At 46.5% G+C, this 23,228-nt stretch overlaps 1 long non-coding RNA gene across 1 annotated transcript; it reads left to right on the plus strand.

Moving 5' to 3' along the window:
• Positions 1-3,974: 3,974 nt before the first annotated feature.
• Positions 3,975-12,752, plus strand: LOC130273255 (uncharacterized). Its single transcript, XR_008843929.1, has 3 exons — positions 3,975-4,110; positions 10,703-10,822; positions 10,950-12,752. It is a non-coding gene; the product is annotated as an uncharacterized LOC130273255 (long non-coding RNA).
• The last annotated feature ends 10,476 nt before the right edge of the window (positions 12,753-23,228 follow it).

Raw genomic sequence — 23,228 nt, forward strand, 5'->3', positions numbered from 1 at the left:
AGAGCACTTCTCACACCCATATGGGGTGTTTTCTGAATCGGGAGAAATTGGGCTTCAAATTTTGGGGGGTATTTTCTGCTATTACCCTTTTTAAAATTGTAAAAATTTTGGGAAACCAAGCATTTTAGGTTAAAAAAATATATATTTTTTTACATATGCAAAAGTCGTGAAACACCTGTAGGGTATTAAGGTTCACATTACCCCTTGTTACGTTCCCCGAGGGGTCTAGTTTCCAAAATGGTATGCCATGTGTTTTTTTTTGCTGTTCTGGCACCATAGGGGCTTCCTAAATTCGGCATGCCCCCAGAGCAAAATTTGCTTTCAAAAAGCCAAATGTGACTCCTTCTCTTCTGAGACCTGTAGTGCACCAGCAGAGCACTTTTCACCCCCATGCGAGGTGTTTTCTGTATCGGGAGAAATTGGGCTTCAAATTTTGGGGGGTATTTTCTGCTATTACCCTTTTTAAAAATGTAAAATTTTTGGGAAACCAGGCATTTTAGGTAAAAAAAATATATATTTTTTTTACATATGCAAAAGTCGTGAATCACCTGTAGGGTATTAAGGTTCACTTTACCCCTTGTTACGTTCCCTGAGGGGTCTAGTTTCCAAAATGGTATGCCATGTGTTTTTTTTTTTTGCTGTCCTGGCACCATAGGGGCTTCCTAAATGCGGCTTGCCCCCCAAAAACCATTTGTCGCTCCTTCCCTTCTGAGCCCTCTACTGCGCCCGCCGAACAATTAACATAGACATATGAGGTATGTCCTTACTCGAGAGAAATTGGGTTTCAAATACAAGTAAAAATTTTTTCCTTTTTATCCCTTGCTAAAATTCAAAAATTGGGTCTACAAGAACATGCGAGTGTAAAAAATGAAGATTTTGAATTTTCTCCTTCACTTTGCTGCTATTCCTGTGAAACACCTAAAGGGTTAATACACTTACTGAATGTTTTTTTGAATACTTTAGGGGGTGTAGTTTTTATAATGGGGTCTTTTATGGGGTATTTCTAATATGAAGACCCTTCAAATCCACTTCAAAACTGAACTGGTCCCTGAAAAATAGTGAGTTTGAAAATTTTGTGAAAAAGTTCAAAATTGCTACTGAACTTTGAAGCCCTATGGTGTCTTCCAAAAGTAAAAACTCATAAATTTTATGATGCAAACATAAAGTAGACATATTGTATATGTGAACCCCAAAAAAATATATTTTGAATATCCATTTTCCTTACAAGCAGAGAGCTTCAAAGTTAGAAAAATGCTAAATTTTCATTTTTTTCATAAAATTTTGGGATTTTTCACCAAGAAAGGATGCAAGTTACCATAAAATTTTACCACTATGTTAAAGTAGAATATGTCACGAAAAAACAATCTCGGAATCAGAATGATAACTAAAAGTATTCCAGAGTTATTAATGTTTAAAGTGACAGTGGTCAGAATTGCAAAAAACGCTCCGGTCCTTAAGGTATAAAATGGCCTGGTCCTTAAGGGGTTAAAGGTGTACTCTGCTGCTCAGCGTTGTTCCAAACGCTGAGCAGCGGAGTACCCCTTTAAGGCTGCCTTGACAATGTGAAGGGAACAAACAGAAGCCATGTTAGGATGATCTAGTGCCAGAAAGTGTTGGATTCCTGCAAGATACAATTTGACCGTGTTACAGGAAAGTCTTAGTTCAGAGTGGCAAAATCCAATAAATGCCAGTAGGTATTGTACCACGTCAGAGTCACCTGGAGTATACAAAATGCTGAAACCTGATGAAAGTGTTCCAAACTGTGTTATATATTCTGGAAGCATTACCCGAAAATGAAGCAGTGACCAGCTTACGTGCAGTGTTGAAATATAGAGCTAATCCATTGTTAGTGAAGTGTACGGAGGATCCGAAGCCCCTACTGTATCCGCTTCCGTCATGACCTGGAAAAAGAGAGGGAGATTACCACTTGAGAGTGCATCGGCAGCAATATTATGTGACCCAGAAATGTGTGAGCAGTCATAATGAAAATTAAACTGTAAGGACAGCCAAACTAGCCTTCTAGCAAAAGACATGAGGGGAGAGGATTTGGATCTGCCCTTAGTGAGAATATCTATCGTCGCCTGATTATCAGACACAAAAGTGACTGTGGAATAAGTCCACTGATTACCCCATACGAAAACAGCCAGAAATATGGGAGAAAGTTCAAACAAGGCCAAGGTATGGCTGAAGGCTGGGATTGCCCTCACTGCTTCTGGACAAGAATCCGCCAGCCATTGGTTGCCCCAGACTGTAGCAAAACCACAAGCGGAGGACGTTTTGCAAAAAACTACGGAGGACTGATTGAGACCCCATTGCAATGAGAAAGAAAGTCTTGCCACATAAACAGGTCCGCCATAGCTTGACCGTCCACATGGACCGGACTGTCTTGGTCCGATGCGGTCGGTAGTAAATCTAATAGACGTGATATAAAGGAACGCCCCTGAGGAATAATCCTCATGGTGAAGTTCAGCATTCCCAACAGAGATTGTAATTCCTTCTTGGGGACAGCACGTGACCTGAAAAATTTAGTAAGTACGTGTCTAATTCTGAGGAGTTCATCCTCAGGGAGACTGGCTGACATACTGACTGAATCTAAAACAATTCCTAGATAAGGACGGTGAAAGGGCCTTCTACTTTCTTGGGGGATACTGGCACTCCCATCTGACTGAAAACAGTGAGTAATGTATTTAAGTCCCGAGGTATGTGATCAGGCGGCTCTATCAAGAGGAAGTCGTCTAAATAGTGAATTATATGGTGAAAATTAGGGATGAGCTAATCGAATCTGAAGAATCCAAATTCGTAACGAATTTCAGGAAAAATTTGCTTCGAAAATGAATCAGAATATCGCCGCGATTCGATTGCACAAATCGCTTAATTAAACTCCATTTAGTGCGGTCCAGGCTCCAGGGCATCTAAAATGGTGGATCAACATGTGAGGACATGGGGCAAGGAATCCTGGGAAGGCAGGAAGGCGGGATGACCCTGAATCACATGCAGCATGCAGGCTATCAGCAGCCAGCCACCCCTGTGATGTCACAGCCCTTTATAATCGGCAGCCATCTTGCGGTCAGTCACATCAGCATTTTATTTCAGAGAAAGTGTTTCACTGCATGGAGAGATAGAGCACTGTGCACAGAAAAACTGCTGCCCTCAGCGATTCACCACAAGCCCAAATCAATGCATAAAAGCACTGACAGAGAAAAAGAAAGTAGACTTTTGGATATAAACAGCGACTCCACTGCTGCAGTGGGGTTACCACCAAAAAAATAAACCACATGATATATATTAATGTGAATTAATAATAAACTTTATTGTTTAAAAACAAAAAAACAAAGACAATATAAATGAGTACAAAATAGACATGTGTTCAGGCACGGCCAATGGCACAAACAGAAAAGGGAGGGATGTCACAATAGTACATAGATGGTAAGGTACAATATCATAGGTATATAGGTGTATACAGCATAATAGGAAAAGAAAAACAAAAGCATGAAAAAGAAAAGCTGCGTACCTAAAAACTATTAACAAAGGGATAAATGGACTGTGCACCTAATGGAGAGACATCTCACCTCCAGCCCCAAAGGTGCGTTTTCGCCCTATGCTTAGTCAAGGGGCATGTGCTTGGTGTCAGACCGGAAGGTTATATATGGTCATGGGCCACCAATCAGCTCCACAGTCATACTTGATGGACATCCCATTCATTTAATCACAATCACACTTCGTTTCTTATGGTATAATAGCCTTGTTTGTAGCAGCTGTGAACATGCAAGTGCTTGCGCAATGAGTACCTGGTTATAATGCCTGTGCGTGCGCACTAAGTACCTGACTATAGCATCATTGGTGGTGTATAAGTATGCGGCACTGACGCCGCCATCACTGCGTAGCCCTGGTTATGGTCGGTATGAGGCGTTAACGCCACCATCGTTGCGTAGCCCTGTTATGTAGATTCCAGCCTCCTATGTGCCGGCCGGAAGTGGCGTCAGATACTAGGGCCGGAGACTCCGATCATGTGACCCAAGCTGCAATTCAACAGCAGGTCACATGTCTCGTGTGTCCCGGCCCTTGGATACCGATCATGGGATGCTTGTTGGTTACTTAGGTAACTACAAGGTAAGTGCGCAAGCGTGAAGTGGCCAGTGAAGAACATTAACTCTTAGTGGTACAAGTTGATAAATGCAAATGGCAGTGAGAGAAATAGTGAGGAGTGCAACAGGACAGTATATAAGATAAAAATAAATGTGCATAGTGCAGTGCAATAGTGAAAACTTACCCATCACCAAAAACATGCAAGACCTCCACCAAGTGAATCTGTGAAGAAATGAAATATACACATTATAGGCAAAAAAAAATGGTAACAATATGTGAGTGAATGGAGGACCATAAGTGTAAAAAGAGAATGAATGATAAGTGTATGAGAATGTATGTGTAAAATCAACGTAAATGTGATGTGATAAGGACCTTGTGATGAACATAATATAGTGAACTCATGTGCAGTGTATAAAAAAGGGGACTTGTGAATAAAAATAGTACTCATAAAGGTGTGTAACTGTCAGGTACCGGCAGGACTGGTAGTGGATCCTCTGGACCTGAGAGGCGATGACGCGGGTTGTACCAGAGGACCGGTTCTAAGTGGTTACTGGTTTTCACCAGAGCCCGCCGTAAGGCGGGATGGTCTTGCTGCGGCGGTAACCACCAGGTCGTATCCTCCAGTAGCAACTCAACCTCTCAGGCAGCTGATATGGCGTGGTACACAGGGGGCAGGCAGGAGCGTAGTCGGATGTAGCAGAGGTTAGAGCAGGTGGCAAGGGTTCACAGGCGAGTAGGCGATAGCAACGGGTTCGGCAAACAGGCAAGGCAATACACACTAAAGGAATGCTTTCTCAGAGGCACTAGGGCACAAAGATCCAGCAAGGGCAGGAAGGGGCAGGAGGCTTTTATTAGGGAAGGCAGGGAGAGTGAGGAACCAGCGCACCAATTACCGGTGCGCTGGCCCTTTAAATTTACTGAAGGCGGCGCGCGCACGCCCTAGAGAGCGGGGCCACGTGCCGAGAGGCAGAGAAGGACGGCGTAGGGAGCGGGGAGCCAGGTGAGTGGAGCTGGGACGCGGCGCGTGACACAAGGGAACCCGGGCTCCCGGTCAGTGTGACTGACTGGGAGATGCCGGGATCCCGGGGCAAAGGATCGAGGTGGCGGGCGCTCCGGTCCGGGGATGGGGACCGGAGCGCACGCCTTAACAGTACCCCCCATTAGGTCCCCCCTCTTCTTGGTGCCCAGAAAACAGAGAATGAGACTGCGGTCTAAGATATTCTCATCAGGCTCCCAAGACCTCTCCTCAGGGCCGCAACCCTCCCAATCCACCAGAAAAAAATATTTTCCCCCGAGAGATCTTGGTCGCCAAGATCTCCTTAACAGAAAAAATATCGGAAGTACCGGCAACAGGGGTGGGAGAAAAAAGCTTGGGAGAGAAACGGTTGAAGACAGCAGGTTTAAGAAGGGAGACATGGAAAGAGTTATGGATTCGGAGGGAGGGAGGAAGATGGAGCTGGTAGGAGACCTGATTAATCCGACTCTTGAATTTGTAGGGTCCCAAGTAGCGAGGACCCAACTTGTAGCTAGCAACCTTGAATCGGATATATTTCGAGGAGAGCCAAACCTTGTCACCTGGGCGGAATTCTGGAGGGGCTCTGCGTCTCTTGTCAGCCTGGACCTTCATACGAGCAGATGCCCTGAGGAGAGCCGTTTGGGTATCATGCCAGATGGTGGAAAAGTCCTGCACTAGATTGTCAACAGCAGGTACAGAAGAAGGAGAGGAAGACTGTGGCAGAGGTGGAAGAGGATGTTGGCCAAAAACTACAAAAAAGGAGATTTGTTAGTAGCAGAGGATTGTTTGTAATTGTAAGAAAATTCCGCCCAGGGAAGGAGATCCACCCAATTGTCATGACGGGAGGATACAAAGTGGCGCAGATAGTCGCCAAAAATTTGATTCACCCATTCTACTTGGCCGTTGGACTGAGGGTGGTAGGAAGAAGAGAAGTCCAATTTGATCCCAATTTGCCCACAAAGGGCCCTCCAGAACTTGGAGACAAATGAGACATGATCCGAGATGATATGTTCGGGGAGGCCATGGAGACGGAATATGTGTTGGAAGAATAGTTTGGCTAACATGGGTGCAGAAGGTAGACTGGAGAGAGGTACGAAGTGAGCCATTTTGGAGAAGCGATCAACCACAACCCAGATCACAGTCATGCCATGGGAGGAGGGAAGGTCAGTAACAATGTCCATGGCAATGTGAGACCAGGGCCTTGTGGGAACGGGCAGAGGCAAGAGAAGGCCCACTGGTTTCTGGCGGGGCGATTTATCCCGGGTGCAAATCACACAGGCGTGGACAAAGTCCGAGACATCCTTCTCCAGAGATGGCCACCAGTATCTTTGGGAGATCAGCTGAAGGGATTTTTGCATCCCCGGATGCCCAGCAAAAAGAGAAGAGTGGCCCCACTTGAGCACCTGCAACCGCTGACGTGGAGGTACATAAGATTTGCCAGGAGGAAGAAGTCCACGGGAGCTATGGCAATCAGCCGTTCAGGTGGAATAATATGTTGAGGAGTTAGTTCATCGCCCACTACATCAGAAGAGCGAGACAGAGCATCTGCTCTAATGTTCTTGCATGCAGGACGGAAATGGATTTCGAAATTAAAGCGGGCGAAGAACAAGGACCATCGAGCTTGGCGGGGATTTAGTCGCTGGGCGGACTGGAGATAAGCCAAGTTCTTGTGATCAGTGAAGATGTTCATAATATGTGGGGCGCCCTCGAGTAAATGCCTCCATTCCTCCAGTGCCAATTTAATGGCCAGCAGTTCTCTGTCTCCAATAGAATAGTTTCTCTCTGCGGGGGAGAATGTTTTAGAAAAGAAGCCACAAGTTACTATTTTGCCCCCGGGAGACTTCAGGGTAAGAACAGCTCCAGCGCCCACCGAGGAGGCATCCACTTCGAGAGAGAAAGGCTTGGTGGAATCTGGCCTAGAGAGAACCGGTGCAGAGGCAAAGGCAGCTTTCAGTGACTGGAAGGCTTCTTCGGCTTGAGAAGGCCAGGATTTGGGGTTGGCTCCTTTCTTAGTTAAAGCCACGATAGGGGCCACGAGAGTGGAATACTGCGGAATAAACTGTCTGTAGTAATTAGCAAAGCCCAGAAATCTTTATATGGATCGGAGTCCAGAGGGGCGTGGCCAATCCAGTACCGCAGAGAGCTTGTCTGGATCCATTTGAAGTCCTTGGGCTGAGATAATGCACCAGGAAAGGTAGGGAGGACCGTTCAGAAAGGCATTTCTCAATTTTGGCGTATAGGCGATTGCTCCTAAGGCGGGTGAGAACTTGACGCACATGGACCCGATGTTGAATCAAATTGGGGGAGAATATTAGGATGTCATCCAAGTATACGACCACGTAGGTATAGAGTAGGTCTCTGAAGATGTCGTTGACAAATTCTTGGAAGACGGCAGGTGCATTACAAAGGCCGAAGGGCATCACCAGGTACTCAAAGTGCCCGTCACTTGTGTTGAAGTAGGTCTTCCACTCATCTCCCTCTCGGATGCGGATCAAATTATAGGCCCCTCGTAGGTCCAATCTGGTGAAAATGCCTCGGAGGCAATCAAACAGTTCCGAGATCAGGGGCAGAGGATAACAGTTCTTGACGTTGATCTTATTAAGTCCTCTGTAGTCAATGCAGGGACGGAGAGAACCATCCTTCTTAGTCACAAAAAAAAACCCGGCTCCAGCAGGAGAGGAAGACTTTCTAATAAATCCTCTCTCCAGATTCTCACGAATATAGTCAGACATGGCAAGAGTCTCAGGAGGAGAGAGAGGATAGATCCTGCCCGAGGTGGGGTCGAACTGGGCACCAGGTCAATAGGACAGTCATAAGGTCTGTGAGGAGGAAGAACCTCAGCTTGCTTCTTGCAAAAGACATCCGCAAAAGAATGGTACGGCTTGGGCAGACCAGGAGGCGGAGCGACTTGCGGGACCTGTTTGACAGGGGAAGGCTTGAGACAACGGCCAGAACAAGAGGAGCCCCAACGCAGGATTTCACCAGAGGTCCAATTCAGGACGGGACAATGTCGTTGCAGCCACGGCAGACCCAGGAGGAGTTCGGAGGAGCAGAATGGGAGGACGAAGAACTCTAAGGTTTCGGTATGGAATATTCCTATGTCCATCTGCAGAGGCTGGGTAGGGAACTGCACCGTTGTAGAGAGTCTCTCACCGTTAACTGTAGAAATGACTAACGGCTTAGGAAGACGGGTTACAGGAATATGGTACTTGTCAACCAGGAAAGCATTAATGAAATTGCCAGCTGAACCGGAATCCAAGAAGGCGGAAGCGGAGAAAGAGGACTTGGAAGAGATGAACAACTGCACGGATATAATGAGTCGTGGAGAGGAGGAATCCACACCTAGCAACGCCTCTTCCACGTTTACTAGGTGCGAGCGTTTCCCGAACACGGTGGACGAAGAGGACAGTCTCGTAGGAAGTGCTCAGTACTGGCGCAGTACAGACATAGGTTCTCGTCTCTGCGACGGCTTCGTTCCTGTGGGGTCAGGCGTGACCGATCCACCTGCATGGCTTCCACAGTGGGAGGCCCGGAAAGGGGTTGAAGTGGACGCTGGAAAACGGGAGCCAGACGAGGGTAGCGTCTAGGTTGAGCAATTCCTTTTTCTAGAAGAAGTTCCTCCCGTCTCTCGGCAAAATGCTTGTCTATTCTAGTGGCTAGCAAGATGAGGTCACTAAGGGTGGAAGGTAGTTCACGTGCAGCCAGAACGTCCTTTACTTCACTATTAAGTCCCTTTTTGAACGTAGCACAATGGGCATCATTGTTCCAGTTCAGTTCTGAAGCTAGGGTGCGAAACTGAATGTCATAGTCGCCCACGGTAGAGTTTCCCTGGGACAGGTTTAGTAAGGCAGTCTCTGCGGAGGTAACCCGGGCCGGTTCTTCGAAAACATTCCGGAACTCTTGGCAGAAGCTCTGGACGGAGGTGGTGACTGGATCAGCGCGGTCCCACAGCGGTTTAGCCCAGGCCTGGGCCTTCCCGGAGAGCAGACTGAGGATAAAGGCTACCTTCGCTCGCTCGGAAGGAAACTGGTCAGACAGTAGCTCGAGGTGGAGAGAGCACTGTGAGAGGAACCCTCGGCACTGCTTGGGATCTCCATCATACTTGTCCGGCAGGGATAGACGGACTCGGGAACAGGAGATAACTGCAGGAGGTGGAGATACAGCAGGTGCAGGAGGAGGAGCTGGTTGTTGCTGAGATGGCAGGAGCTGCTGCATCCTGGCGGTTAGCTGTTCCAGCTGCTGACCTTGCTGGGCCACAATGGAGGTGAGGTCCGCTAGGCTTGGCAAAGGAACATCAGCGGGATCCATGGCCGGATCTTACTGTCACGTACCGGCAGGACTGGTAGTGGATCCTCTGGACCTGAGAGGCGATGACGCGGGTTATACCAGAGGACCGGTTCTAAGTGGGTACTGGTTTTCACCAGAACCCGCCGCAAGGTCTTGCTGCGGCGGTAACCACCAGGTCGTATCCTCCAGTAGCAACTCAACCTCTCAGGCAGCTGATATGGCGTGGTACACAGGGAGCAGGCAGGAGCGTAGTCGGACGTAGCAGAGGTCAGGGCAGGCGGCAAGGGTTCACAGGCGAGTAGGCGGTAGCAACGGGTTCGGCAAACAGGCAAGGCAATACACACTAATGGAACGCTTTCTCAGAGGCACTAGGGCACAAAGATCCGGCAAGGGCAGGAAGGGGCAGGAGGCTTTTATTAGGGAAGGCAGGGAGAGTGAGGAACCAGCGCACCGGTAATTACCGGTGCGCTGGCCCTTTAAATTTACTGAAGGCGGTGCGCGCACGCCCTAGAGAGCGGGGCCGCGCGTGCCGAGAGGTAGGGAAGGACGGCGCAGGGAGCGGGGAGCCAGGTGAGTGGAGCTGGGACGCGGCGCGTGAACGGGGGCCAGCCGTCACGGCAGCCGCGTCCCAGACACAAGGGAATCCGGGCTCCCGGTCAGTGTGACTGACTGGGAGACATCGGGATCCCGGGGCAAAGGATCGAGGAGGCGGGCGCTCCGGTCCGGGGACGGGGATTGGAGCGCACACCTTAACAGTAACATCAGTATTTAGTTATTATTAGTTATAATTATTAGTATTTGTATAAATAAACTAGTGATTTAGGGATATAGGCCACATGCCACATGCCAAAACTTATATTCAAAAAGATCTTTCACCACCAATCTGATCAGGCCTTCTGTTCATCACGAGTTCTTTGAACTACAAGCACTGGAGGAATTGTCAGATGAACGGGATATTGTCAACTCAAAAGCATTTCCTGACTCACTACAACCCAAGTCAAGTAAGTTCCCCCCCTCTCTGCCTTTCCTTGTGTTGATATTTTTGTTCAACTAGTCTCTAAAGAAGTGGAAGAACTACCAACAACTGTTAAGTACAGTAACTGTACAAATAGTGAGAGAGAGGCTATTCTACAACTTCAGACAATGAAAAATGTGGTAATTACATCTTCAGATAAGGGGGCAACGTAGTTGTCTGGCCTGTGAAACTCTATGAGAAGGAAATGTATAGACAAGTGAAAGATACTGCATGTTATAAGAAACTTATCTTTAATCCATTAAACAAGTTTAAGGGGGAACTTTTGTATATCCTTACAGGAGCAGAGGGAAAAGGAAAAATGTCATCAAAACAGCGAACATACCTCATGAAGGAGAATCCAACCATTGCGACTCTATATATATTACCCAAAATAAACAAACAGGCTACAACCCCTCCAGGTAAGCCGATAGTGTTGGGATGTAATAATCTCTGTGAACATATCTGTAAATTGATTGACCACAATTTGAGACCCATTGTTGAAATACTACCTTCCTACTTAAAGGACACCACTGATTTTCTTTGCAGGATGGCACATATCCAGTTGGAAGATGACATGCTACTAATCACGTGTGATGTGGAATCTCTTTACACCTCCATATGCCATAAAGATGTATTATTCGCTTTACAACAATTCTTAATGATGTCAGAAGTGGATGAAGACTTTGGTTAGTTTTTGCTACAGTTATTGGAATTTGCATTAACTCACAACTTCTTCCTGTTCAAGGAGAAGTTCTATTTGCAGGTACAAGGTACCGCGATGGGCACGTCCTGTGCACCATCTTATGCAAACCTATTTTTGGGGGCATGGGAAAGTTCCATCTTTCTCACTGACCCCCCTCCGTATATTGACAGGGTCCAAATGTGGTCACGATTTGTAGATGATGTCCTGTTTATCTGGAAAGGATCTACACACGAGCTTTAGCAATTTATGAATCATCTCAAGCAAAACAAATTAAATATCAAACTTACCTATAAAGCTGGAAGGGATAGGATGGATTTCTTGGATGTTGCCTTTCACATGGACCAGGATGGGTGTGTCCAAACTGATTTATTTCGGAAACCTACAGCGACTAATTTGCTTTTAAATGACCTTTCCTCTCACCAACGTAATCTAATTAAGGGTATACCAGTTGGGCAATTTTTAAGACTAAAACGAATTTTCTGTACAGATGCTATGTTTGAAGCCAGAGCCCAGGAGCTGGGGGACAGATTTACCGACAGAGGATATGATGAAAGTTGGATACATCATGCCTATTTGCGAGCAAAACATACTAAACGCGACTCTCTCCTCCAACCAAGGTCCAAACCTAAGGACGCTACCCAGGTGAGGTTCATTTAGTCATTTCATGCCCAGGTCCCCCAAGTATGTGACATCCTACAGAAATACTAGAAGATCCTTCTAATGGATCCTACCATTAGTATTTATCTTCCACAACAGCCTTCCCTGACATTTAGGAGAGCAGAAAATCTAAGAGATAAATTGGTGCGCAGTCACTACACACGTCCCACTTCTCCTAACCCATTTGGTACTCAGAAACCCAAATGGGGATGTCGTCCCTGTGGGAGATGCGTTGCATGCCCCAATGTATTGACGGAAGTTCTCAAATTGCGCAGTTTCAAGATCACTCACACCATCACATGTGAGACAACAGGCGTCATCTATTATGCTACCTGCCCGCGTGATCTTATTTACATAGAGATGACAACCAGAGAGCTGAAGAGATGGACGAGGGAACATGTTCTGGGCATAATGGAGGTTAAGGACACAGAGGACCTCTCCCGATTAACCACCATCCGAAAGCACTTCAAATAACATCACAACTGTGACCCCAGCCTCTTTAAGGTAAGGGGCATAGATAGAGTTTTTCTTGGAACTATGGGAGGAGAGTGGAAAATAAGACTTGCCTAATTAGAGACGAGGTGGATTAACCGACTAAAAACCTTGCATCCCCTGTGACTAAATGACCACAACAGCTTTAGTCCCTTCCTGCGATAGACCTTCAATCTACTGCATGAGGTTCATGTCAAAGGACCTTAGACTCTTACCCTCGGTTTTGTACTATCCCGAATAGGGATGGGTTGTTTTTAACATAATTGTGTTTTAAGATGTTTTTAATTTCCCTTCTCTCTTTGTCTATTTGTCTCTAGGCCTCCTCTTCAGTTGCCTGTCTGCATTCCCTCTGTGACCTCTGGTTTCTACTTTTTAGCCTCAAGCTGCTTTGCACTGTGCACCTTATGAGAGATTATCTCCCTTCAATTACTGTGATTACATTTGCTCTTTTGCACATATGGGTACCTATTCAAATTATATCTCGTGCTGTTAATATATGCCCCTCAAGTTTTTTACATATATTCTTTTTATAATCATATTTTTATTGGTAATAAAATATTTTCTTTATATATTCATTCACTATTATATGACATGATATACCACTGTGGTAAGATATTGTCCACTTGTACTTTCAGTATATTCATAGTGGCATGTGGCCTATATCCCTAAACCACTAGTTTTTTCTATCAATACTAATAATTATAACCAATAATAACTAAATACTGATGTTACACACCTTTCTGAGTACTATTTTTATTCACGAGTCCCTTTTTTTATACACTGCATGTGAGTTGACTATATTATGTTTATCACGAGGTCCTTATCACATCACATTGAACCTGTGAACCTTAACAGTTAGCATTATCTTAGAAGTGATACCCACACCTAATTTGTAACTACTGAACCATGATGCCATAATTAACATTACATGAACATTTTGCTCTGAAGCCGTGTGAGCAACAATAAAGAAAAATTGTATCCCAGCCCGAAGAACGTGTCAGGACCAGGTCAACAGACTCCTAACCTTGACCCGTGGAAATTAACCAATTAAAACATTGACCTTAGAAAAGCGTCAGATGCACCAGAGTGTGCATGAATACATAATTATTGCTCTGAAGTCGTGTCAGTAATAGTGTTGAGCGGCATAGGCCATATTCGAATTCGCGAATATTCGCGAATATATGGACGAATATTCGTCATATATTCGCGAATATTCGCATATTCGTTATATTCTCGTTTTATTTTCGCATATGCGAAACTTCGCGTATGCGAAAATTAACATATGTGAAAATTAGCATATACAAAATCAACTTAAGCGAAAATTCGTATATGCGAAAATTAGCATATGCTAAGTTTCGCATATGCAAATTTTTGCACGCCAGTCTCACACAGTAGTATTACAGCCTTCTTTACACCACATAAGCTGGAAGCAGAGAGGGGTGATCACTGTGATGTGTACTGTGAAGAAAAAAGAAAAAATAAATAAACGAATATTCGTAATTACGAATATATAGCGCTATATTCGCGAAATTCGCGAATTCGCGAATATGTGATATTCGCGAATAATATTCGAATTGCGAATATTCGCGAGCAACACTAGTCAGTAACAATAATGAGAATAGTATCCCAACCTATAAATGAGTCAGGACCACAAGTATACCATCTTCTATAATAAACAAACTAGAGCATGAAACAGGATTGAAATCAAGAAAACTAAAAACCCCTACTAAAAATCAACCGCACAGAGTAGCGAACCGACCTGAAGAATGAGTCATGTAACCAACTTAAAACTATAAAATATTATTGCTCTGAAGCCACGTCAGTAACAATAATGAGAATAGTATCCTAGCCTGAAAATGAGTAAGGACAACGGGTATACCATCTCCTATAAATAAAAAAGCACCAGCACCTTACACCAAGACACAAAGAAGTGAATCAAGAAGATTATAAAACCCAATGATCTAGATACCAACTGTGCAGAAAACCCAACCTGAAGAATGAGTCAGGTTATCAACTTTAACCCCTTAAGGACTTAGCCCTTTTTCCCCTTAAGGACTCGGCCATTTTTTGCAATTCTGACCACTGTCACTTTAAACATGAATAACTCTGGGATGCTTTAAGTTATCATTCTGATTCAGAGAATATTTTTTCGTGACATATTTTACTTTAACATAATGGTAAATTTTTGTGGTAACTTGCATCCTTTCTTGGTGAAAAATCCCCAAATTTCATGAAAAAATTGAACATTTTGCATTTTTCCATCTTTGAAGCTCTCTGCTTGTAAAGAAAATGGATATTCAAAAAAAAAATTTTTGGTTCACATATACAATATGTCTACTTTATGTTTGCATCATAAAATTTATGAGTTTTTACATTTGGAAGACACCAGAGGGCTTCAAAGTTCAGCAGCAATTTTAACATTTTTCACAAAATTTTCAAACTCACAATTTTTCAGTGACCAGTTCAGTTTTGAAGTGGATTTGAAGGGTCTTCATATTAGAAATACCCAACAAATGACCCCATTATAAAAACTGCACCCCCACAAAGTATTCAAAATGACATTCAGTCAGCATTTTAACCCTTTAGGTGTTTCACAGGAATAGCAGCAAAGTGAAGGAGAAAATTCACAATCTTCATTTTTTACACTCACATGTTCTTGTAGACCCAATTTTTTAATTTTTGCAAGGGGTAAAAAGGAGAAAATTTTTACTTGCATTTGAAACCCAATTTCTCTCGAGTAAGGACATACCTCATATGTCTATGTAAAGTTTTTGGCAGGCGCAGTAGAGGGCTCAGAAGGGAAGGAGCGACAAATGGTTTTTGGGGGGCATGTCACCTTTAGGAAGCCCCTATGGTGCCAGAACAGAAAAAAAAAACACATGGCATACCATTTTGGAAACTAGACCCCTCGGGGAACATAACAAGGGGTAAAGTGATCCTTAATACCCCACAGGTGATTCACGACTTTTGCATATGTAAAAAAATATATATATATTTTCCTAAAATGCTTGGTTTCCGAAAAATTTTACATTTTTAAAAAGGGTAATAGCAGAAAATACCCCCCAAAATTTGTAACACAATTTCTCCCGAGTACGGCGATACCCCAAATGTGACCCTAAACTGTTGCCTTGAAATACGACAGGGCTCCAAAGTGAGAGCGCCATGCGCATTTGAGGCCTAAATTAGGGACTTGCATAGGGGTGGACATAGGGGTATTCTATGCCAGTGATTCCCAAACAGGGTGCCTCCAGCTGTTGTAAAACTCCCAGCATGCCTGGACAGTCAGTGGCTGTCTGGTAATACTGGGAGTAGTTGTTTTGCAACAGCTGGAGGCTCAGTTGTTGAAACAGTGGCGTACCAGATGTTTTTCATTTTTATTGGGGAGGGGAGGGGGGCTGTGTAGGGGTATGTGTACATGTAGTGTTTTTAATTTTTTATTTTCTTTTGTGTTAGTGTAGTGTTTTTAGGGTACAGTCGCACGGGCATGGGTTCACAGTAGTTTCTCGCTGGCAGTTTGAGCTGCGGCAGAAAATTTGCCGCAGCTCAAACTTGCAGTCGGTTACTTACTGTAAACCTCCCCCCATGTGAGTGTACCCTGTACATTCACATTGGGGGGGGGGGGGGGCGGGGGGAACATCCCGCTGTTGCAAAACTACAACTCCCAGCATGCGCTGACAGACTGTACATGCTGAGAGTTTTAGTTTTGCAACAGCTGAAGGCACACTGGTTGTGAAACTCAGAGTTTTTTTTAAACCTAACTCAGTGTTTCACAACCAGTGTGCCCTCAGCTGTTGCAAAACTACAACTCTCAGCAGTCACCGACAGCCAACAGGCATGCTGGGAGTTGTAGTTATATAACCAGCAGATGCACCACTACAACTCCCAGCATGCACTTTAGCTGTTTGTGCAAGCTGGGAGTTGTAGTTATACAACAGCTGAAGGTACACTTTTCCATAGAAAAAATGTGTCTCCAGCTGTTGCAAAATTATAAGTCCCAGCATGCCCATAAGGGAATGCTGGGTGTTGTGGTGATCTGCCTCCTGCTGTTGCATAACTACTGCTCCCAGCATGCCCTTTTTGCATGCTGGGAGCTGTTGCTAAGCAACAGCAGGAGGCTGTCACTCATCTCCAACTGCTGATCCACGCTGCCGCTGCAGGTTAGTCCCTCGCCGCCGCTCCTGGGGCCCCGATCCCAACAGGGACGCCGGGGATCGGGGTCCCCAGCTACCGGGTCCACTTCCCGCACCCGATCACGTCCTCCGGAAGAGGGACGGAGCAGGTTGCGGGAGTGACACGCGCAGCAGGTGCCCTGATTGGTCGGCCGGTAAACCGCCCGACGAATCAGTGCGATCGTGAGGTGGCACCAGTGCCACCTCACCCCTGCTGGCTATCGCTGTTCTGGGCTGTCAGAGACGGTCCCGAACAGCCTGTAATTCCGGGTCACTGGAGACCCGATTGACCCGGAATCTGCCGCAGATCGCTGGACTGAATTGTCCAGCGGTCTGCGGCCACCGCCGACATGGGGGGTCATCATTACCCCCCTGGGTGATATGCCGCGATGCCTGCTGAACGATTTCAGCAGGCATCCGGCTCCGGTAACCAAACGGCTAGCGGTGGGGACCGGAATTCCCACGGGCGTATGGATACGCCCTGCGTCCTTAAGGAATCGGAATGCAGGGCGTATCCATATACCCTGTGTCCTGAAGAGGTTAAGTAGAAAAAGAAAACAAAGGTGCGTTCCTAGTGTAGAGGTTTCAGATAAGCGGGTGCCCCCAAACAATGTGTAGTAAACTTACCAGAGGTTGTTGTGCTACGGGCACCACGCCGTGGATTGCATGTAGAATCGCAATGAAGACATAGGTCAGCTAGCCGTAGTGTCCTTCTCAAGTGGCTCTGGGTCACTTCAGTGTTGGATAGGCATCAAGTGGATATAGATCCGGAAAACAGGACTTTACCAGGCGCTTCTCCTCAAAGGAATGACAGCCCAAACCACACTTGCTGGATTCAGGGACAGTCAAATTTATCAGGTGCAACAAAGTTTCGAGTCCGAGCAGGACTCTTCGTCAGGCATAATGATTTCAGACATAGACAATGTTTATATAAGGCCCTGAGGTAATCACTACCGGGTCAAAGGGTCATGACATTACATAACAATAAAAAAAACTGCAGGGCTAGGCAAACTTAAAATAATCACATAAAAACTGTGATAAAAATGCCGAAAAGATAGGCATCCATCTATAATACAATAGAATACAGTACAGTAACATTGTATGCAATATGTGTGACTTGTCAACATAGTAGTGGTTTATGAATGAAACCCAGAATGAGGCAGGTAAGTAACTGTCAGGCTGTGTGTGGATATCAGCGCTGTGCAACGCAGACATCGGAGTTCTGTTAACCAGAACGCCCGTGTCTCTACAGCACATGAAACAGGAGAGCTGTCAAACTTTACAGCTCGCTCCTGTAATGAAAGCATGGAGGGCAGATCGGGGCAGTGACCAGAATATTAGAAGCAATATGAGGTACATATACATAATATATAATATATAAAAACCTGAGTAAAACAAGAATACTTATAAATAGCCATACAAAAGGTGAGGGGGTGAATTATGGGGAGTATAGAGGGAATATTATCCTTATACCTGGCCCTCAGTCTTAAAAGGGAAAAGAGGGGGAGGGGTTGTTTATTTTAGGGAGGCGGGGTGGGGGGGGGGTTGATGTGTGGGGGAAAGGTAAAACTGTTTCGACCATCTCGTTAAGGCCCTTTGGTGAGACTGTAGCAAGTTTAAACATCCAGAAAATTTCTTTTTTCTTTAATGATTCAAGCCTATTTGGTATGTGTTCAGGAATGTGGTCAATGGGGATGACGGTAATAAGATTTTTTCCTTCTGGGTGGTTGTTAGTGCAGTATCTGGAAACACCGTGCAGGAGAAATGTATTTCTTATATTCTGTCTATGTTTATTTAGACGATTTCATAGAGGTTGGATTGTGCGCCCAACATATTGTAGTCTGCAGATGCATTCCAATAGATAAATTACATAGGATGACTGGGAAGTGAGTCTAAATTTCATATGAATTTTTTTTCATTAGGTCTATTCTATTACGCCTGGAAAATTTCCAGGCCTACCCAGAGTATGATAGGGTTAATAATAACGTCAGCAATCGTCTAAACAAAATTGAAAAAGAAATAATTGAAAAAAAGGCCAATAAGTTACAACGTGATCGGCTAGATTACCTGCAATGGAACCCCTGAGCTTGGAACAGTTCCAAAACTCAAAACCAGCAGGAAAACAATACACAGAGACAAAACTACCAAACAAAAGATGTTGCAACACATAGGATGCAACATACAGAGGAGGAACCGGTATTCCAGACTAAGTCCCATCGGAATACCAAATATAGGACTGTTACGCCGAGCGCTCCGGGTCCCCGCTCCTCCCCGGAGCGCTCGCTTCACTCTCCCTGCTGCAGCGCTCCGGTCACATCCTCTGACCCGGGGCGCTGCGATTCCGCTGCCAGCCGGGATGCGATTCGCGATGCGGGTAGCGCCCGCTCGCGATGCGCACCCCGGCTCCCGTACCTTACTCGCTCTCCGTCTGTTCTGTCCCGGCGCGCGCGGCCCCGCTCCCTAGGGCGCGCGCGCGCCGGGTCTCTGCGATTTAAAGGGCCACTGCGCCGCTGATTGGCGCAGTGGTTCCAATTAGTGTCTTCACCTGTGCACTTCCCTATATCACCTCACTTCCCCTGCACTTCCCTGCCGGATCTTGTTGCCATTGTGCCAGTGAAAGCGTTCCTTGTGTGTTCCTAGCCTGTGTTCCAGACCTTCTGCCGTTGCCCCTGACTACGATCCTTGCTGCCTGCCCCGACCTTCTGCTACGTCCGACCTTGCTTCTGCCTACTCCCTTGTACCGCGCCTATCTTCAGCAGCCAGAGAGGTGAGCCGTTGCTAGTGGATACGACCTGGTCACTACCGCCGCAGCAAGACCATCCCGCTTTGCGGCGGGCTCTGGTGAAAACCAGTAGTGGCTTAGAACCGGTCCACTAGCACGGTCCACGCCAATCCCTCTCTGGCACAGAGGATCCACTACCTGCCAGCCGGCATCGTGACAGTAGATCCGGCCATGGATCCCGCTGAAGTTCCTCTGCCAGTTGTCGCTGACCTCACCACGGTGGTCGCCCAGCAGTCACAACAGATAGCGCAACAAGGCCAACAGCTGTCTCAACTGACCGTTATGCTACAACAGTTACTACCACAGCTTCAGCAGTCATCTCCTCCGCCAGCTCCTGCACCTCCTCCGCAGCGAGTGCCCGCTCCTGGGCTACGCCTATCCTTGCCGGATAAATTTGATGGGGACTCTAAGTTTTGCCGTGGCTTTCTTTCCCAATGTTCCCTGCATCTGGAGATGATGTCGGACCTGTTTCCCACTGAAAGGTCTAAGGTGGCTTTCGTAGTCAGCCTTCTGTCCGGAAAAGCCCTGTCATGGGCCACACCGCTCTGGGACCGCAATGACCCCGTCACTGCCTCTGTACACTCCTTCTTCTCGGAAATCCGAAGTGTCTTTGAGGAACCTGCCCGAGCCTCTTCTGCTGAGACTGCCCTGTTGAACCTGGTCCAGGGTAATTCTTCCGTTGGCGAGTATGCCGTACAATTCCGTACTCTTGCTTCAGAATTGTCCTGGAATAATGAGGCCCTCTGCGCGACCTTCAAAAAAGGCCTATCCAGCAACATTAAAGATGTTCTGGCCGCACGAGAAATTCCTGCTAATCTACATGAACTTATTCACCTAGCCACTCGCATTGACATGCGTTTTTCCGAAAGGCGTCAGGAACTCCGCCAAGATATGGACTCTGTTCGCACGAGGCGTTTCTTCTCCTCGGCTCCTCTCTCCTCTGGTCCCCTGCAATCTGTTCCTGTGCCTCCCGCCGTGGAGGCTATGCAGGTCGACCGGTCTCGTCTGACACCTCAAGAGAGGACACGACGCCGTATGGAGAACCTCTGCCTGTACTGTGCTAGTACCGAACACTTCCTGAGGGATTGTCCTATCCGTCCTCCCCGCCTGGAAAAACGTACGCTGACTCCGCACAAAGGTGAGACAGTCCTTGATGTCTACTCTGCTTCTCCACGTCTTACTGTGCCTGTGCGGATGTCTGCCTCTGCCTTCTCCTTCTCTACTGTGGCCTTCTTGGACTCTGGATCTGCAGGAAATTTTATTTTGGCCTCTCTCGTCAACAGGTTCAATATCCCGGTGACCAGTCTCGCCAGACCACAAAATTGTGTAAATAATGAAAGATTGGACTGTACCATACGTTTCCGCACGGAGCCCCTTCTTATGAGCATCGGATCTCATCACGAGAGGATTGAACTTTTGGTCCTCCCCAATTGCACCTCGGAAATTCTCCTTGGACTTCCCTGGCTTCAACTTCATTCCCCAACCTTGGATTGGTCCACTGGGGAGATCAAGAGTTGGGGGTCCTCTTGTTCCAAGAACAGTCTAAAACCGGTTCCCAGTAACCCTTGCCGTAACTCTGTGGTTCCTCCAGTAACCGGTCTCCCTAAGGCCTATATGGACTTCGCGGATGTTTTCTGCAAAAAACAAGCTGAGACTCTACCTCCTCACAGGCCTTATGATTGTCCTATTGACCTCCTCCCGGGCACTACTCCACCCCGGGGCAGAATTTATCCTCTCTCTGCCCCAGAGACTCTTGCCATGTCTGAATACGTCCAGGAGAATCTAAAAAAGGGCTTTATCCGTAAATCCTCCTCTCCTGCCGGAGCCGGATTTTTCTTTGTGTCCAAAAAAGATGGCTCCCTACGTCCTTGCATTGACTACCGCGGTCTTAATAAAATCACGGTTAAGAACCGCTACCCCTTACCCCTCATCTCTGAACTCTTTGATCGCCTCCAAGGTGCCCACATCTTTACTAAATTGGACTTAAGAGGCGCCTATAACCTCATCCGCATCAGAGAGGGGGATGAGTGGAAAACGGCATTTAACACCAGAGATGGACACTTTGAGTATCTGGTCATGCCCTTTGGCCTGTGCAACGCCCCTGCCGTCTTCCAAGACTTTGTCAATGAAATTTTTCGTGATCTGTTATACTCCTGTGTTGTTGTATATCTGGACGATATCCTAATTTTTTCTGCCAATCTAGAAGAACACCGCCAGCATGTCCGTATGGTTCTTCAGAGACTTCGTGACAATCAACTCTATGCCATGATTGAGAAATGTCTGTTTGAATGCCAATCTCTTCCTTTTCTAGGATATTTGGTCTCTGGCCAGGGACTACAGATGGATCCAGACAAACTCTCTGCCGTCTTAGATTGGCCACGCCCCTCCGGACTCCGTGCTATCCAACGCTTTTTGGGGTTCGCCAATTATTACAGGCAATTTATTCCACATTTTTCTACCATTGTGGCTCCTATCGTGGCTTTAACCAAAAAAAATGCTGATCCCAAGTCCTGGCCTCCTCAAGCAGAAGACGCCTTTAAACAACTCAAGTCTGCCTTTTCTTCGGCTCCCGTCCTCTCCAGACCTGACCCTTCCAAACCCTTCCTATTGGAGGTTGATGCCTCCTCAGTGGGAGCTGGAGCTGTTCTTCTACAAAAAAATTCCTCCGGGCATGCTGTCACTTGTGGTTTTTTCTCTAGGACCTTCTCTCCAGCGGAGAGGAACTACTCCATCGGGGATCGAGAGCTTCTAGCCATTAAATTAGCACTTGAGGAATGGAGGCATCTGCTGGAGGGATCAAGTTTTCCTGTTATTATCTACACCGACCACAAGAACCTCTCCTACCTCCAGTCTGCCCAACGGCTGAATCCTCGCCAGGCCCGGTGGTCTCTGTTCTTTGCCCGATTTAATTTTGAGATTCACTTTCGTCCTGCCGATAAGAACATTAGGGCCGATGCTCTCTCTCGTTCCTCGGATGCCTCAGAAGTTGAACTCTCTCCGCAACACATCATTCCACCTGACTGCCTGATCTCCACTTCTCCTGCCTCCATCAGGCAGACTCCTCCAGGAAAGACCTTTGTTTCTCCACGCCAACGCCTCGGAATCCTCAAATGGGGTCACTCCTCCCATCTCGCAGGTCATGCGGGCATCAAGAAATCTGTGCAACTCATCTCCCGCTTCTATTGGTGGCCGACTCTGGAGACGGATGTTGTGGACTTTGTGCGAGCCTGCACTATCTGTGCCCGGGATAAGACTCCTCGCCAGAAGCCCGCTGGTTTTCTTCATCCTCTGCCTGTCCCCGAACAGCCTTGGTCTCTGATTGGTATGGATTTTATTACTGATTTACCCCCTTCCCGTGGCAACACTGTTATTTGGGTGGTCGTTGATCGATTCTCCAAAATGGCACATTTCATCCCTCTTCCTGGTCTTCCTTCTGCGCCTCAGCTGGCTAAACAATTTTTTGTACACATTTTTCGTCTTCACGGGTTGCCTACGCAGATTGTCTCGGATAGAGGTGTCCAATTCGTGTCTAAATTCTGGAGGGCTCTCTGTAAACAACTCAAGATTAAATTAAACTTTTCCTCTGCATATCACCCTCAATCCAATGGGCAAGTGGAAAGAATTAACCAGGTCCTGGGTGATTATTTACGCCATTTTGTTTCCTCCCGCCAGGATGACTGGGCAGATCTTCTACCATGGGCCGAATTTTCGTATAACTTCAGAGTCTCTGAATCTTCCTCCAAATCCCCATTTTTCGTGGTGTACGGCCGTCACCCTCTTCCCCCCCTCCCTACTCCCTTGCCCTCTGGTTTGCCCGCTGTAGATGAAGTGACTCGTGATCTTTCCACCATATGGAAAGAGACCCAAAATTCTCTTTTACAGGCTTCATCTCGCATGAAAAAGTTTGCCGATAAAAAAAGAAGAGCTCCCCCCATTTTTGCTCCCGGAGACAAGGTATGGCTCTCCGCTAAATATGTCCGCTTTCGTGTCCCCAGTTACAAACTGGGACCACGCTATCTTGG

The sequence above is a fragment of the Hyla sarda genome, chromosome 5, assembly GCF_029499605.1.
Source record: "Hyla sarda isolate aHylSar1 chromosome 5, aHylSar1.hap1, whole genome shotgun sequence".
Classification (NCBI taxonomy): Eukaryota; Metazoa; Chordata; class Amphibia; order Anura; family Hylidae; genus Hyla; species Hyla sarda.